General features: G+C 38.6%; 1 long non-coding RNA gene across 3 annotated transcripts in view; it reads right to left on the reverse strand.

The window, feature by feature from the left end:
- LOC109549122 (uncharacterized) overlaps positions 1–15,203 on the reverse strand; it is a 62,904-nt gene that overhangs the window by 22,694 nt on the left and 25,007 nt on the right. Inside the window, exon 5 of one of the 3 annotated variants that reach the window (XR_012330690.1) lies at positions 14,550–14,649. The exons of 1 other annotated variant lie outside the window; for it this stretch is intronic. This is a non-coding gene — a long non-coding RNA (uncharacterized lncRNA). Of the gene's footprint in view, positions 1–4,368; positions 14,650–15,203 lie in introns of those variants that run through there. One more of the 3 variants, XR_012330691.1, reaches the window with a different exon arrangement.

Here is a 15,203-nt window from a genome sequence, read left to right on the forward strand (position 1 = left end):
GTATCACAGACTCCAGGTCCATCCACCTCACTACAAATAGCTCAATTTCGTTTCTTTTTATGGCTGAGTAATATTCCATTGTATATATGTGCCACATCTTCTTTATCCATTCATCTGTCGATGGACACTTAGGTTGCTTCCATGACCTGGCTATTGTAAATAGAGCTGAAATAAACATTGTGATACATGACTCTTTTTGAATTATGGTTTTCTCAGGGTATATGACCAGAGGTGGGATTGCTGGGTCGTATGGTAGTTCTATTTTTAGATTTTTAGGGAACCTCCATACTGTTCTCCACAGTGGCTATATCAATTTACATTCCCACCAACAGTGCAAGAGGGTTCCCTTTCCTCCACACCTTCTCCAGCATTTACTGTTTGTAGATTTTTTGATGATGGCCATTCTGACCAGTGTGAGGTGATACCTCACTGTAGTTTTGATTTGCATTTCCCTAATGATTAGTGATGTTGAGCAACTTTTCATGTGTTTGTTGGCCATCTGTATATCTTCTTTGGAGAAATGTCTATTTAGGTCTTCTGCCCAGTTTTGGATTGGGTTTCTGTATTTTTGATATTGAGCTTCATGAACTGCTTGTATATTTTGGAGATTAATCCATTGTCAGTTGCTTCGTTTGTAAATATTTTCTCCCATTCTGAGGGTTGCCTTTTCGTCTTTTTCATGGTTTCCTTTGCTGTGCAAAAGCTTTTAAGTTTCATTAGGTCCCATTTGTTTATTTTTGTTTTTATTTCCATTTCTCTAGGAAGTGGGTCAAAAAGGATCTTGCTGTGATTTATGTCATGGAGTGTTCTGCCTATGTTTTGCTCTAAGAGTTTTATAGTGTCTGGCCTTACACTTAGGTCTTTACTCCATTTTGAGTTTATTTTTGTGTATGGTGTAAGGAAGTGTTCTAATTTCATTCTTTTACATGTAGCTGTCCCGTTTTCCCAGCACCACTTATTAAAGAGGCTGTCTTTTCTCCATTGTATAATCTTGCCTCCTTTATCAAAGATAAGGTGACCATATGTGCATGGGTTTATCACTGGGCTTTCTATCCTGTTCCATAGATCTGTATTTCTGTTTTTGAGCCAGTACCATACTATCTTGACTACTGTACCTTTGTAGTATAGTCTGAAGTCAGGGAGCCTGATTCCTCCAGCTCTGTTTTTCTTTCTCAAGGTTGCTTTGGCTATTCGGGGTCTTTTGTGTTTCCATACAAACTGTGAATTTTTTTTTCTAGTTCTGTGAAAAATGCCATTGGTAGTTTGATGGGAATTGCACTGAATCTGTAGATTGCTTTGGGTAGTATAATCATTTTCACAATGTTGATTCTTCCAATTCAAGAACATGGTATATCTCTCCATCTGTTTGTATCATCTTTAATTTCTTTCATCAGTGTCTTACAGTTTTCTGCATACAGGTCTTTTGTCTCCTTAGGTAGGTTTATTCCTCGGTATTTTATTCTTTTTCTTGCAATGGTAAATGAGACTGGTTCCTTAATTTGTCTTTCAGATTTTTCATCATTCATGTATAGGGATGCAAGAGATTTCTGTGCATTAATTTTGTATCCTGCTACTTTACCAAATTCATTGATTAGCTCTAGGAGTTTTCTGGTAGCATCTTTAGGACTCTCTATGTATAGTATCATATCATCTGCAAACAGTGACAGTTTTACTTCTTCTTTTCCAATTTGGATTCCTTTTATTTCTTTTTCTTCTCTGATTGCTGTGGATAAAAATTCCAAAACTCTGCTGAATAATAGTGGTGAGAGTGGGCAGCCTTGTCTTGTTCTTGATCTTAGAGGAAATGGTTTCAGTTTTTCACCATTGAGAATGATGTTGGCTGTGGGTTTGTCATATTGGTCTTTATAAAGTTGAGGTAGTTTCCCTCTATGCCTACTTTCTGGAGGGTTTTTATCATAAATGGGTGTTGAATTTTGTCAAAAGCTTTCTCTGCATCTATTGAGATGATCATATGGTTTTTCTCCTTCAGTTTGTTAATATGGAGTATCACATTGATTGATTTGCATATACTGAAGAATCCTTGCATTCCTGGAATAAACCCCACTTGATCATGGTGTATGATCCTGTTCATGTGCTGTTGAATTCTGTTTGCTAGTATTTTGTTGAGGATTCTTGCATCTATGTTCATCAGTGATATTGGTCTGTAGTTTTCTTTTCTTGTGACATCTTTGTCTGGATTTGGTATCAGGGTGATGGTGGCCTTGTAGAATGAGTTTGGGAGTGTTCCTCCCTCTGCTATATTTTGGAAGAGTTTGAGAAGGATAGGTGTTAGCTCTTCTCTAAATGTTTGATAGAATTCTCCTGTGAAGCCATCTGGTCCTGGGCTTTTGTTTGTTGGAAGATTTTAAATCACACTTTCATTTCAGTGCTTGTCATTGTCTGTTTGTATTTTCTGTTTCTTCCTGGTTCAGTCTCGAAAGGTTGTGCTTTTCTAAGAATGTGTCCATTTCTTCCAGGTTGTCCATTTTATTGGCATATAGTCGCTTGCAGTAATCTTCATAATCCTTTGTATTTCTGCAGAGTCAGTTGTTACTTCTCCTTTCCATTTCTAATTCTGTTGATTTGAGTCTTCTCCCTTTTTTTTCTTGATAAGTCTGGCTAATGGTTTATCAATTTTGTTTATCTTCTCAAAGAACCAGCTTTTAGTTTTATTGATCTTTGCTATTGTTTCCTTCATTTCTTTTACATTCATTTCTGATCTGATCTTTATGATTTCTTTACTTCTGCTAACTTTGGGGTATTTTGTTCTTCTTTCTCTAATTGCTTTAGGTATTAGGTTAGGTTGTTTATTTTAGATATTTCTTGTTTCTTGATGTGGGATTGTATTGCTATATACTTCCCTCTTAGAACTGCTTTTGGTGCATCTCAAGGTTTTGGGTCATTGTGTTTTCATTGTCATTTATTTCTAGGTATTTTTTTATTTCCTCTTTGATTTCTTCAGTGATCTCTTGGTTATTTAGTAGTGTATTGTTTAGCCTCCATGTGTTTGTATTTTTTACAGATTTTTTTCCTGTAAATGATATCTAGTCTCAGAGCGTTGTAGTTGGAAAAGATACTTGATACGATTTCAATTTTCTTAAATTTACCAAGGCTTGATTTGTGACCCAAGATATGGTCTATCCTGGAGAATGTTCCATGAGCACTTGAGAAGAAAGTGTATTCTGTTGTTTTTGGATGGAATGTCCTATAAATATCAATTAAGTCTATCTTGTTTAATGTGTCATTTAAAGCTTGTGTTTCCTTATTTATTTTCATTTTGGATGATCTGTCCATTGGTGAAAGTGGGGTGTTAAAGTCCCCTACTATGAATGTGTTACTGTCGATTTCCCCTTTTATGGCTGTTAGTATTTGCCTTATGTATTGAGGTGATCCTATGTTGGGTGCATAAACATTTACAATTGTTATATCTTCTTAGATTGATCCCTTGATCATTATGTAGTGTCTTTCTTTATCTCTTGTAATAGTCTTTATTTTAAAGTCTCTTTTGTCTGATATGAGAATTGCTACTCCAGCTTTCTTTTGATTTCCATTTGCATGGAATATCTTTTTCCATCCCCTCATTTTCAGTCTGTATGTGTCCCTAGGTCTGAAGTGGGTCTCTTCTAGACAGCATATATATGGGTCTTGTGTTTGTATCCATTCAGCCAGTCTATGTCTTTTGGTTGGAGCATTTAATTCATTTACATTTAAGGTAATTATCGATATGTATGTTCCTATTACCATTTTCTTAATTATTTGGGGTTTGTTTTTGTAGGTCTTTTCCTTTTCCTGTGTTTCCTGCCTAGAGAAGTTCCTTTAGCATTTGTTGTAAAGCTGGTTTGGTGGTGAATTCTCTTAATTTGGCTGAAGTTTGGCTGAATTCTCTTAATTTTTGCTTATCTGTAAAGGTTTTAATTTCTCCGTTGAATCTGAATGAGATCCTCGCTGGGTAGAGTAATCTTGATTGTAGGTTTTTCCCTTTCATCACTTTAAATATGTCCTGCCACTCCCTTCTGGCTTGCAGAGTTTCTGCTGAAAGATCAGCTGTTAACCTTATGGGGATTCCCTTGCATATTATTGTTGCTTTTCCCTTGCTGCTTTTAATATTTTTTCTTTGTATTTAATTTTTGATAGTTTGATTAATATGTGTCTTGGCATGTTTCTCCTTGGATTTATCCTGAATGGGACTCTCTGTGCTTCCTGGACTTGATTGACTATTCCCTTTCCCATGTTAGGGAAGTTTTCAACTATAATCTCTTCAAATATTTTCTCAGTCCCTTTTCTTTTCTCTTCTTCTTCTGGGACCCCTATGATTCGAACGTTGGTGCATTTAGTATTGTCCCAGAGGACAATTGAGATTGTCCTCAATTCTTTTCATTCTTTTTTCTTTGTTCTGTTCCTGGCAGTTATTTCCACCATTTTATCTTCCAGGTCATTTATCCATTCTTCTGCCTCAGTTATTCTGCTATTGATTCCTTCTAGAGTATTTTTAAGTTCAGTAATTATGTTGTTTGTCACTGTTTGTGTGTTCTTTACCTCTTCTAGATCCTTGTTAAATGTTTCTTGTATTTTCTCCATTCTGTTTCCAAGATTTTGGATCATGTTTACTATCATTACTCTGAATTCTTTTTCAGGTAGGTTGTCTATTTCATCTTCATTTATTTGGTCTTGTAGGTTTTTACCTTGCTCCTTCATCTGTAACATATTTTTTTGTCATTTCATTTTTTTTTTTTTTTTGCTGGGTGATGCTGTATTCCTATTTTACTGGTTGTTTGGCCGGAGATGTCCAACACTGGAGTTTGCAGGTAGTTGGATAGAGCCAGGTCTTGGTGCTGAGATGAGGACCTCTGGGAGGCCTCACTCTGATTAATATTCCCTGGGTTCTGAGGTTCTCTGTTAGTCCAGCGGTTTGGACTTGGAGCTCCCACCATGGGAACTCAGGTCCGTCCTCCAGCCTGGAACCCAAGATCCCGCAAGCCAGTGGCTGCGGATTCCTCCCATCCCCTTAGGTGTCCATGGTCCCCTACTGGTGCCTGGTAGCTGCCCTAGTTGTGTGGAGATGTGAATTCCGTGTCCTCCTAGGATGCCATCTTGACTCCACCCCTGGAATGTGCAGTTTTAGAATCACTCTGGAGGTAAGTCAATTTCCAAGGGACAGATTACAAGTGCATCTTTTACTAGACTCTACCCTACTACCCCATCATAAATAGAAATATCATAAGTATGTCCCTGAAATATTGACTTTCTTGACCACTTCCCTTTAAGGCTCCTAAAACACATTCTTCTTTGTTCCTTCTAACTTGATTTCTTCTCCCTGAAAATCTTCAAGCCAGACACACACAAAAGAACTTATGTTTCTATGGTCTTTGCTGGCACCATCGGAGACCTAATTCACAGCTAACTTCTTTTTGGGGAAAAAAATGAAAGGAAACAAATAATTACTAAGAAGGCAGTGTAAATCTGTTTCCTCAGGGTAGAATTCATGACTTTCATCCATTATTCTTATTAGCAAGTTAATCAAATCTAACAGAAACATACATTTACTGAGTGCCAGATATGGTTCAATTCCTTGAGCCACCCAAGGAATTACTTTCTTCACTCCAAACCAGTGTATAATCTACTCTAGTGAAGGAAATCAAATATATAAGCTTGTGCAAAAGTTGAACAGTAAAATATCCAGATATTGGTCCCATCAGTGGAAGAGTTGTCCAAACTCCACAAATAATGAACTGATGGCTGGATGGTGGGAACTCTGGGAGTTTGAGAAGGGACATAACACCTTTGATGGGAGTGGGGGACAGAGGCCTAACAAGAGTGGGATTTCAGTTAATTCCAGAAGAATAGGTAGGATTTGGGGGATATAAGAAGGGGAGAGACTCCCTTGGGAGGGTAAAACTGGGTAATTAAAGGGGCACTTCTGTTCTCAATACATGAACACCAAAGCATCATTCCCAGTATAAAACACCTCTGTGACACTGAGTTCCTTGAAGGAATTGGTGTCCAAATTCTTTACCCACCATTTTAGGGGAAATTCTGAAATAAAATCAAATTCTGAGGTTGAAAATCAACCTCAGTCTACTCTAATGTCTCAAAGGAAATGAGCACAGATCACATCATCAAATTAGACCACGGAGACAACATTAGCCGGATCTCATCACTCAGGAGGGACATCTCAATGACTGGAGTACCTCTGAAGGACACACACAGGGGAACGTTAGTTCTTCTAGATGAGCACTTATCCAGCATTAGAAAGAGGCCTAAGGGTCCTTGCTCATTGATCCAGGTCATGGCAGGGAAGGGTGAGGCTTAGGGCTCTTCACAGTCATGGTCAATTCTTTTACATTAATGCTTATTTCCAGATTCATCCTAAATTTCCAAAAGCCACTCCACAAAAAGGAAAAATACAAAACCTTTCCAAGTAATTGGAATGTTTCTACTCCTTTGATTTCTCACAATTTTAGTTGTGGCAGCAGATGACTTACTGTGGATAAAAAGCTAAATTGGATCTGCATATGTAAAGTCAATGTGTATTCAAATAAATATAATAATTTTCCAGCTTTATTGAAATGCAATTGACATATAACATTGTGTAAATTTAAGGTGTACAAGGTGATGATTTTAAAAACTGATTTTTGTGTTTTTTAAATTCACATCTGTTCCCTCACATACCCACTGTACCATATAACCATCGTAATGGAGAGTAAGCAAAGGAGATGGAAGGTAGAATATTGGGGTTTAAATCCCAACTTGTTCTATGTGACCTTGGGCAGATTCACGTTTCCAAGCCTCCATATCTTCAGACATAGGTGGAAAATATAAATAGCTATCTCAAAAGGTTGATGTGAGAATGAAATAGAGAGGTGACTTCAAGATGGTGGAGGAATAAGACGTGGAGATCACCTTCCTCCCTACATATACATCAAAACTACAACTACATGTGGAACAACTCCTACAGAACACCTACTGAACACTGGCAGAAGACCTCAGACTTCCCAAAAGGCAAGAAACTCCCCACATACTTGGGTAGGGCAAAAGAAAACAGAAGAAACAGAGGCAAAAGAATAGGGACGAGACCTGCACCTCAGGGAGGGAGCTGTTAAAGAGGAAAATTTTCCACACACTAGGAAGCCCCTTCAGTGGCTGAGATGGGGGGTGGGCAGTGGGGGGAGAAGCTTTGGAACCACGGGAGAGAGAGCAGCAACAGGGGTGCGGAGGGCAAAGCGAGAGATTCCCACACAGAGGATCGGTGCAGACCAGCACTCACCAGCCTGAGAGGCTTGTCTGCTCACTCGCCGGGGGAACGTAGGGGCTGGGAGCTGAGGCTCGGGCTTCGGAGGTCAGACCCCAGGGAGAGGACTGGGGTTGGCTGCATGAACACAGCCTGAAGGGGGCTAGTGCACTACAGCTAGCTGGGAGGGAGTCCAGGAAAAAGTCTGGACCTGCTTAAGAGTCAAGAGACCACTGTTTTGGGGTACGCTAGGAGAGGGGATTCAGAGCACTGCCTAAATGAGCTCCAGAGATGGGCATGAGCCACAGCTATCAGCATGGACACCAGCGACAGGCATGAAACCCTAAGGCTGCTGCTGCAGCTACAAGAAGCCTGTGTGCAAACACAGGTCACTATCCACACCTCCCCTCCTGGGAGCCTGTGCAGCCCGGCACTGCCAGGGTCCCGTGATCCAGGGACCACTTCCCTGGGAGAACACGCAGCACACCTCAGCCTGTTGCAGCGTCGCACCGGCCTCTGCCACCACAGGCTCGCCCCACATTCCATACCCCTCCCTCCCACTGGCCTGAGTGAGCCAGAGCCCCCTAATCAGCTCCTACTTTAACTCTGTCTTGTCTGGGAGGGGAACACATGCCCTCAGGCGACCTACACATAGAGGCAGGTCCAAATCCAAAGTTGAACACCAGGAGCTGTGAGAACAAAGAAGAGAAAGGGAAATTTCTCCCAGCAGCCTCAGGAGCAGCAGATTAAATCTCCACAATCAACTTGATGTACCCTGCATCTGTGGAATACCTGAATAGACAACGAATCATCCCAAACTTCAGACGGTGGACTTTGGGAGCAACTGTAGACTTGGGGTTTGCTTTCTGCATCTAATTTGTTTTGGGTTTTATGTTTATCTTAGTTTAGTATTTAGAGCTTATTATCATCAGTAGATTTGTTTATTGATTTGGTTGCTTTCTACCTTTTTTTTTAATGTATATATATATATTTTTTTCCTTTTCCTCTTTTTGTGAGTGTGTATATGTATGCTTCTTTGTGTGATTTTGTCTACATAGCTTCACTTTTGACATTTGTCCTAGGGTTCTCACTGTCCATTTTTTTTTCTTTTTACATATAATTTTTAGCACTTGTTAAGATTGGTGGATTTGTTTTTTCGTTTTGTTGCTCTCTTCTTTCTCTCTCTCCTTTTTTTAATTATTTTTTATTTTTAATAATTTTTTTATTTTAATAACTTTATTCTTTTATTTAATTTATTTATTTTCTTTCTTTCTTTCTTTTTTCTCACTTTTCTTCTGAGAGATGTGGCTGACAGGGTCTTTGTGCTCTGTCCGGGTGTCAGGCCCAAGCCTCTGAGGTGGGAGAGCCAATTTCAGGACATTGGTCCACCAGAGACATCCCGGCCCCACGTAATATCAAAGGGGAAAAAGCTCTCCCAGAGATCTCCATCTCAATGCTAAGACCCAGCTCCACTCAACGAAGAGCAAGCTACAGTGCTGGACACCATATGCCAAACAACTAGCAAGACAGGAACACAACACCACCCATTAGGAGAGAGGCTGCCTAAAATCATAAAAACTTCACAGACATCCCAAAACACACCACCGGACATGGTCTTGCCCACCATAAAGACAAGATCTAGCCTCATCCACCAGAATACAGGCACCAGTCCCCTCCACCAGGAGGCCTACACAACCCACTGAAACAACATTACCCACTGGGAGCAGACACCAAAAACAACAGGAACTATGAACCTGCAGCCTGCGAAATGGAGATCCCAAACACAGTAAGTTAAGCAAAATGAGAAGACAGAGAAATACACAGTAGATGAAGGAGCAAGGTAAACATGCACCATACCAAACAAATGAAGAGGAAATAGGCAGTCTACCTGAAAAAGAATTCAGAGTAATGATAGTAAAGATGATCCACAATCCTGGAAATAGAATGGACAAAATGCAAGAAACAGTTAACAAGGACCTAGAAGAACTAAAGATGAAACAAGCAATGATGAACAACACAATAAATGAAATTAAAAATACTCTAGAAGGAATCAATAGCAGAATAACTGAGGCAGAAGAACGGATAAATGACCTGGAAGACAAAATGGTGGAAATAACTGTCAGGAGCAGAACAAAGAAAAAAGAATGAAAAGAATTGAGGACAATCTCAGAGACCTCTGGGACAACATTAAATGCACCAACATTCGAATCATAGGGGTCCCAGAAGAAGAAGAGAAAAGCAAAGGGACTGAGAAAATATTTGAAGAGATTATAGTTGAAAACTTCCCTAATAGGGGAAAGGAAATAGTCAATCAAGTCCAGGAAGCACAGAGAGTCCCACACATGTTAAATCCAAGGAGAAACATGCCAAGACACATATTAATCAAACTATCAAAAATTAAATACAAAGAAAAAATATTAAAAGCAGCAAGGGAAAAGCAACAATAATATACAAGGGAATCCCCATAAGGTTAACAGCTGATCTTTCAGCAGAAACTCTGCAAGCCAGAAGGGACTGGCAGGACATATTTAAAGTGATGAAAGGAAAAAACCTACAATCAAGATTACTCTACCCAGCGAGGATCTCATTCAGATTCAACGGAGAAATTAAAACCTTTACAGATAAGCAAAAATTAAGAGAATTCAGCACCACCAAACCAGCTTTACAACAAATGCTAAAGGAACTTCTCTAGGCAGGAAACACAAGAGAAGGAAAAGACCTACAAAAACAAACCCCAAACAATTAAGAAAATGGTAATAGGAACATACATATCAATAATTACCTTAAATGTAAATGGATTAAATGCTCCAACCAAAAGACATAGACTGGCTGAATGGATAGAAAAACAAGACCCATATATATGCTGTCTAGAAGAGATCCACTTCAGACCTAGGGACACATACAGACTAAAAGTGAGGGGATGGAAAAAGATATTCCATGCAAATGGAAATCAAAGAAAGCTAGAGTAGCAATTCTCATATCAGGAAAAATAGACTTTAAAATAAAGACTATTACAAGAAAGAAAGAAGGACAGTACATAATGATCAAGGGATCAATCTAGGAAGAGATAACAATTGTAAACATTTACGCACCCAACATAGGAGCACCTCAACACATAAGGCAAATGCTAACAGCCATAAAAGGGGAAATGACAGTAACACAAAAACAGTAGGGGACTTTAACAGCCCACTTTCACCAATGGACAGATCATCCAAAATGAAAATAAATAAGGAAACACAAGCTTTACATGGCACATTAAACAAGATGGACTTAATTGATATTTATAGGACATTCCATCCAAAAACAACACAATACACTTTCTTCTCAAGTGCTCATGGAACATTCTCCAGGATAGACCATTTCTTGGGTAACAAATCAAGCCTTGGTAAATATAAGAAAATTGAAATTGTACCAAGTATATTTTCCGACCACAACACTATGAGACTAGATATCAATTAGAGGGAAAAAAAAAATCTGTAAAAAATACAAACACATGGATGCTAAACAATATACTACTAAATAACCAAGAGATCACTGAGGAAATCAAAAAAATACCCAGAAACAAATGGCAATGAAAACACGATGACCCAAAACCTATGGGATGCAGCAAAGGCAGTTCTAAGAAGGAAGTTTAGATCAATACAATCCCACATCAAGAAACAAGAAATACCTAAAATAAAGAACCTAACCTTACACCTAAAGCAATGAGAGAGAGAAGAACAAAAAATCCCAAAGTTAGCAGAAGGAACGAAATCATAAAGATCAGATCAGAAATAAATGAAAAAAGGGAAGGAAATGACAGCAAAGTTGAATAAAATTAAAAGCTCTTTCTTTGAGAAGATAAACAAAATTAATAAAGCATTAGCCAGACTCATCAGGAAAAAAATGGGGAAGACTCAAATCAATAGAATTAGAAATGAAAAAGGAGAAGTAACAACTGACACTGCAGAAATACAAATTATCATAAGAGTTGCTACAAGCGACTCTATGCCAATAAAATGGACAACCTGGAAGAAATGGACACATTCTTAGAAAAGTACAACCTTCTGAGACTGACCAAGTATGAAATAGAAAATATAAACAGACCAATGACAAGCACTGAAATTGAGACCGTGATTAAAAATCTTCCAACAAAGAAAAGCCCAGGACCAGATGGCTTCCCAGGCGAACTCTATCAAACATTTAGAGAAGAGCTAACACCTATCCTTCTCAAACTCTTCCAAAATATAGCAGAGGGAGGAACACTCCCAAACTCCTATAAGGCCACCATCACGCTGATACCAAAACCAGACAAAGATGTCACACAAAAAAAGAAAACTACAGGCCAATATCACTGATAAATATAGATGCAAGAATCCTCAACAAAATACTAGCAAACAGAATTCAACAGCACATGAACAGGATCATACACCATGATCAAGTGGGGTTTATCCCAGGAATGCAAGGATTCTTCAGTATATGCAAATCAATCAATGTGATACTCCATATTAACAAACTGAAGGAGAAAAACCATATGATCATCTCAATAGATGCAGAAATAGCTTTCAACAAAATTCAACACCTATGATAAAAACCCTCCAGGAAGTAGGATTAGAGGGAACCCACTTCAACATAATAAAGGCCATATATGACAAACCCACAGCCAACATCATTCTCAATGGTGAAAAACTGAAACCATTTCCAGTAAGATCAGGAACAATACAAGGTTGCCCACCCTCACCACTATTATTCAACAGAGTTATGGAAGTTTTAGCCACAGCAATCAGAGAAGAAAAAGAAATAAAAGGAATCCAAATTGGAAAAGAAGAAGTAAAACTGTCACTGCTTGCAGATGATATGATACTATACATAGAGAATCCTAAAGATGTTAGCAGAAAACTACTAGAGCTAATCAATGAATTTGGTAAAGTAGCAGGATACAAAATTAATGCACAGAAATCTCTTGCATCCCTATACATGAATGATGAAAAATCTGAAAGACAAATTAAGGAAACACTCCCATGTACCACTTCAACAAAAAGAATAAAATACCGAGGAATAAACCTACCTAAGGAGACAAAAGACCTGTATGCGGAAAACTGTAAGACACTGATGAAAGAAATTAAAGATGACAGAAACAGATGGAGAGATATACCATGTTCTTGGATTGGAAGAATCAACATTGTGAAAATGACTATACTACCCATAGCAACCTACATATTCAGTGCAATCCCTATCAAACTACCACTGGCATTTTTCACAAAACTAGAACAAAAAACTTCACAATTTGTATGGAAATACAAAAGACCCCGAATAGCCAAAGCAATCTTGAGAAAGAAAAACAGGGCTGGAGGAATCAGGCTCCCTGACTTCAGACTATACTACAAAGGTACAGTAGTCAAGATAGTATGGTACTGGCTCAAAAACAGAAATACAGATCTATGGAACAGGATAGAAATCCCAGAGATAAACCCATGCACATATGGTCACCTTATCTTTGATAAAGGAGGCAAAAATATACAATGGAGGAAACACAACCTCTTCAATAAGTGGTGCTGGGAAAACTGGACAGCTACATGTAAAAGAATGAAATTCGAATACTTCCTTACACCATACACAAAAATAAACTCAAAATGGAGTAAAGACCTAAATATAAGACTGGACACTATAAAACTCTTAAAGGAAAACATAGGCCGAACTCTCCATGACATAAATCACAGCAAGATCCTTTTTGACCCACTTCCTAGAGAAATGGAAATAAAAACAAAAATAAACAAATGGGACCTAATGAAACTTAAAAGCTTTTGCACAGCAAAGGAAACCATAAACAAGATGAAAAGGCAACCCTCGGAATGGGAGAAAATCTTTACAAACAAAGCAACTGACAAAGGATTAATCTCCAAAATATACAAGCAGCTCATGAAGCTCAATATCAAAAAAACAAAAACCCAATCCAAAACTGGGCAGAAGACCTAAATAGACATTTCTCCAAAGAAGATATACAGATTGCGAACAAACACATGAAAAGTTGCTCAACATCACTAATCATTAGAGAAATGCAAATCAAAACTACAATGGGGTATCACCTCACCCCAGTCAGAATGGGCATCATCAAAAAATGTACAAACAATAAATGCTGGAGAGGGTGTGGAGAAAAGGGAACCCTCTTGCACTGTTGGTGGGAATGTAAATTGATACAGCCACTGTGGAGAACACTATGGAGGTTCCCTAAAAACTAAAAATAGAACTACCATACTATCCAGCAATCCCACTACTGGGCATATACCCTGAGAAAACCATAATTCAAAAAGAGTCATGTACCACAATGTTCATTGCAGCTCTATTTACAATAGCCAGGACATGGAAGCAACCTAAGTGTCCATGAACAGATTAATGGGTAAGGAAGATGTGGCACATATATACAATAGAATATTACTCAGCTAGAAAAAGAAATGAAATTGAGTTATTTGTAGTGAGGTGGATGGACATAGCAACTGTCACACAGAGTGAAGTAAGTCAGAAAGAGAAAAACAAATACCGTATGCTAACACATATATATGGAATCTAAAAAAAAAAAAAAAATGATTCTGAAGAACCTAGGGGCAGGGGAGGAATAATGATGCAGACATAGAGAATGGACTTGAGGACACGGGGACGGGGAAGGGTAAGTTGGGATGAAGTGAGAACGTGGCATGGACATATATACACTACCAAATGTAAAAGATAGCTAGTGGGAAGCGGCTGCACAGCACAGGGAGATCAGATCTGTGCTTTGTGACCACCTAGAGGGGTGGGATAGGGAGGGTGGGAGGGAGACGCAAGAGGGAGGGCATATGGGGATATATCTATACATATAGCTGAGTCACTTTGTTATACAACAGAAACTAACACAACACTGTAAAGAAATTATACTCCAATAAAGACGTTAAAAAAAAAGAGAGAGAATGAAATAGAACAGTGGACGTGAAAGGCCTGGGGAGAGGATGCTGGCCCACAGCAGATGCATTATATATATATGTCTGTCAAACTGAATTTAGAAGAACCAGCTTTGTGAGTGAAAATCATGTTAAATTGATCAAAAATAAGATGTAAACCCATAATTAATCAGTTATGCCATTGTTTTTTCCTTTCTGATAATTCTTCTCAAAGAGTTTTCACCTATAAAGTTGTGTTAGAAAGCGTTGCAGATTTGATAGCTATCTTTCCAGGGCCCTGACCCCATGCACAACACACACATTTGTTAAAGATTAACATTGTCCCTTTTGTGAAGTCTGTTATCAAGAATTCTCAAACATAGTGCTCAACGGACGTAGCAGTTTCTATTTCCTCCATTTCTCTGTACCTGTAACTGAGGCACGGAGCTAAAAATAGGCGTGACCAGGTCCTTTTTGTCGTTCAGCTGACTGAAGAGCTTCCCGGCCTGAATCATCCACCTAGATGCCCTAAAAGGAGGCAAAGGAATGGGAATTAAGTGAAGTGGAAACGCACAGTTTTAAAATGCTAACAGTTTCTAATGTCAATTGAGCAGAATTGAGGTTAAAGACATATTTTGTCACCATTTTCTCCATGGACCATTTCCTGTCCTCTCACTGTCAAGTTTAGAGCATAAAACAAACCACACAGATCCACCTCTGCTCCACACTCTGCCAAAAAGCAGAGTTAGTGTTCACCAACAGCAAAGTATGCACACTACATCTACAAGTGTGTGACATAGCCTCACAGTTTGTGTGTGACCACAGCCTCAAAGAAACCAAAAAAACAAACAAACAAAAAAGTAAGAGGTTTAATTTCACCAGAGTAAGAAAAAAAAATCCAAAAGCACAATCAAAGCAAAGAATGTTAGACTTGAGAAAAACCTTAGAGTCTGTTTTAGCCAAACTTATTCACTTTACAGAAAAAGAAACTGGACCTCAGAGAGATTTCCAGTTTAAATGCAGGTTATATCTGAGTCTGAATCTGAGACCTTTCATGATACCACCCAAAGACAGGGTTGGAA

The sequence above is a fragment of the Tursiops truncatus genome, chromosome 3 (genome assembly GCF_011762595.2).
Source record: "Tursiops truncatus isolate mTurTru1 chromosome 3, mTurTru1.mat.Y, whole genome shotgun sequence".
NCBI lineage: Eukaryota > Metazoa > Chordata > Mammalia > Artiodactyla > Delphinidae > Tursiops > Tursiops truncatus.